The following is a 3,920-nucleotide window of genomic DNA, read 5'->3' on the forward strand; positions in this document are numbered from 1 at the left end:
GTATATTTGGGTTTTCTTTTTTCATTTGAGGTTTTGCACCATTGTTTCTATTTTATCATTTCACAGAAAATGGTAAAGTGTCAGATTCGACCATCCACGTTTTTCTTTGGCCAGAAACTGAAACAGGCCAGTTCTCCTGAGTCTTGACTATACAGCATTCCAGAGCAATCCCACTGTGCCCCTTTCCTAAAGGTTTTAGCTCATCCACGGCTGTACTTGTTCTCAAGATTGGTCTCACTTATTTTGAAAACAGGTTAAGGAAAGCATGGTATTTGGTGATTTGGGGTTTATCTTTGTCCTGAGCTTTCAGTGGGAGCGGTGTGAAACAGCACTCCTCACCTGCACCCCACTGTGCCCCACTTCTGACCTGTTTCCAGCCACCAGGAAAACTGACTGGACTAGCTAATAACTGGAAATTCTTTGCAGAATCAAACGAGCTTTCTCTCCTCTATAAATGAATGGACCAGAAGAATCTTTGTCACACTTCCTTTCCTGTGGGAGTCCTCTTGTTCCAATGGCAAATCTCTAAGCCACCCTGTGATCAGTAGATTAGATGATTTCTAATCAGATTATATCAGTCTTAGCACTTACTGAAATTGGTAAAATCATTTAATACTTGGTGGATTGATATTGGGCTCAACTGCTTCTAGAAACTTCCATAAAATCAATTAGACCTACACACATTTTGTCTATGAATATCAAGTCATTTAAGGATTTTATGTGTCAAGGTAGTATGTATTGAATTTTCAAAATGATGGCAAAAAGATAAAATTCTAGTTATGTAATAATACTGAAACTATTCGGATAACTTCATTCCAATGCCAAAGGCTTGAAATTAAAGACTTCCTTCTTAGATTAAAAATATAGTTACATTAATTATTTGCTGAATTTAAAGTACTATACCTATGCCGGACTTGGAACCAGAACAATCAGAAGCTTTATTCAAAAACCCACCCAACTGAACTTTTTTTAATAAGCTAATACTTGGACTGCTCTCATCTGTGTATTTATTCCTTAGCCAACAGCGCCTCTGTTACGCACTTGCGGCTTTAGTTAACTGTCATTTTAGGCCTTTTCTTCGTGCATATTCCTAACCCTTGTCTTTCCTCTGCCTCTTGCACATGTTAGCAGGTCGGACTTGAAGGCCAACCTAGAGTGCTAGTGCTATTTCTCTTTAGTTCAGTCCAAGGTAGTCAGTTTATGAAGCTGCTTATTGCTGGTAAAAAAAAAAAACCCTCATTAGGGCCTCACTGCTGACAAAAATGAAAAACTAGAAATGTAAGCCTGTTCCTTTCAAAGATCGTTATTGACACATTGAGAAAAGTAGGTTTTTTCAGAGATTTGCAAAAAAAAATTGTTCAGTCCAGCAAGCCCTCAGAACCCATCCACAAAGTGGTACCTGTGCACTCTGACCCGTGACTCACACAGCTCACGTCGGAGAAAGGAACCTGCCCCTTCTCCATTCAGGTGTCTTCCACCGCTCCCTTCCCGCTGAACTATCACAGGAGCATCTTCCACCGCTCCCTTCCCGCTGAACTATCACAGGAGCATCTTCCACCGCTCCCTTCCTGCTGAACTATCACAGGAGCATCTTCCACCGCTCCCTTCCTGCTGAACTATCAGAAGCAGAGCTCATTGGGCTAGAGATCCCCGTCTCTTGGCTCAATACTGTAAGATTCCAGAAGAATCCCTTGTATGTAGAAATAAAGATCCCTCATGGCTAGAGCTGTTGGGGGAACTTCGTGATAGGTTCCCAATGCTTATTATATTTTCACCTCTCATTTGAGAAGAACAAAAAACATTTCAGAGATACATCTTGAGTTCAAATCTATGGGTTTTTTTTCATTTCTGGTTTTTTTATCATTGTTATTTGTAAGAATAGTTGTCTTTTTATATGCTACCTCTTTAAAAACTTTCTCCTACCCTCTGACAAAAGTGTTAAATGCTTGTGTGCCCAGCGCGGTTTACAGAAGACGTAACTTGTGTAGTCCGTCTAGGACAGGGATCTTACAGGAAGCGAGCGTTTTGATGTGTGTACTTTGTTCCAGTTCCGAAGTCTCAGCAGGGCTCTTCCTTGATTGTGGGCTTCGGTAGCATCGTTCATTTATATGTGGCGTTTTTTCTCGTAAGAATGTTCTGCCCTGTGCATACCTAAATCCGGGGGCTGGGGGGTTCCTAAAGAGTTTAGATTTATAAAACTGAGTATTTCTGAAGTAGAGATGGGTAAGTTACTCACACTTGATGAAAACTTACTAGGAAATGTTAAGTGTTTTTAATAACTCAGTAACACCATCTAGAGGAGTGAGGTTGATGGGATCCTATAACTAAGAGGTTAAAGTGCAGCAAGGAAATTTGAATCAAAAGTTATCCCAAGTTTAAAAAATAAGTCTAAAATATAAGTTGTTCCACAGACATTTATAAACATTTACCAAACCTCCACATATCATCATAGTGTTGGCTTTATTTTGTTTTGACTAAGTTAGTTTTCTTATGGAGTCCTCTTTGGAAGTGAATGAACCTCAACATGAGTAGGGAATTTCTAAAATACAAGGATTCAAAGTAAACAGTGCTTTAAAAGAAAAAAAAAAAAACTAGCTTGTAAAGAAACTGTAGCTTTCCCATGTGAAAAGAAATTTGGCTATAGAAATATTTTTTAAAGAAATGAAGTAAGTATTTGTGTAAAACCAGCAGTCTGGGGTTCACAAGTCACAGGGGTCTGTTGTGTAAAACCTGCAGCCCCGACGTTACACAGCCAGTGTGGACGCAACATGAAAAATGGAACCTGCGGAGTCGGCCAGGTGTGCTGCCAGCCTTCACCCGTGCCAGCTAAGGCCTGCGGTGGCTTTTTCTCAGCAGGGCTCGTGTTTGCGGGTTGTGTTTTGTGTGCTGGACACACGCTCGTGCGTGTGCTCACACCCCTTTTGATTTCAGGGGATGGAAGGTTAGCCTTTGTTAGCTCGATCGGCAGTTTTAAACATTGCGCTCTAGTTAGAATCACTTAAAGGGCTTTTCTAAAAGAATACCGTCTCCAGACTCCACCCCAGACCTATTAAACTACATGAAGACTGGGCATCAATATTTTTGGAAGTTTCTCGTGTGATTGTAATGTGCAACCCGGATAAAGACATCTAGGCTAGAAAAAGAGTCCCGTCTCCTAAGGCTTTACTCCAAGGAGACTAACATGTTGAGTAGCTACCATGTGCTGGACACTGGTAGGTATTGGGTTTACAAGTCTTTTTAACTGACACCAGCCTGTAGGTGGATTCAGACCTTTGCCCTCCCTTACCCTCTTACAGATAAAGAAAATAAAGACAGTAGGAACTTGGGTTCGTGCAGCTAAAAAGTCAGAAATTGAGGGTTTTTTAGATCAGAATTGAGATTTTAACACAGATCTTCAGAACTCCAAAGTCAATGCCACAATGAACGGACAGTAGTAAGGAGGAGGAAAATGGGAGCAAAAGACTTAAGCAACTTACATAAAAAAGGCTTGCGATAAATTTTGTGAAGTAAATGTCTACAGTCTGCTTCACTTACACTTCTGCACTTCAAACGTGATCCCTACAACAACAACAACAAGTTCTTTGTTACATTGGTAGTGTGCTGAACGGTGGAGAAACGTGGTCCTTAACCGAGCTCTTTGCTGTCCTTGTAACCTCCGCTTGCCTGCTGGCTTTCTCTCTCCCATTCCTTCCCTTCCGCCGCCTCAGTCAGACTGAACCTCGCGTAGTTCTTGTTGAGATGACTCAGGGACGCACCTTCCCCAGGCTCTCACACACGCAAGTCTCTGGAGAGCCAGCCGTTGCCTTCACCCCACTTTTCCCTCCAGATCCTCAACCGATCGGTTCTTGCTCCCCTTGCACTATGCTCCAGTGTTGTACTAACCTCACAAACCGATTAGTCTCCCTTTCTAGCCTGGCTTG

This window comes from Desmodus rotundus, chromosome 9 (genome assembly GCF_022682495.2).
Source record: "Desmodus rotundus isolate HL8 chromosome 9, HLdesRot8A.1, whole genome shotgun sequence".
Classification (NCBI taxonomy): Eukaryota; Metazoa; Chordata; class Mammalia; order Chiroptera; family Phyllostomidae; genus Desmodus; species Desmodus rotundus.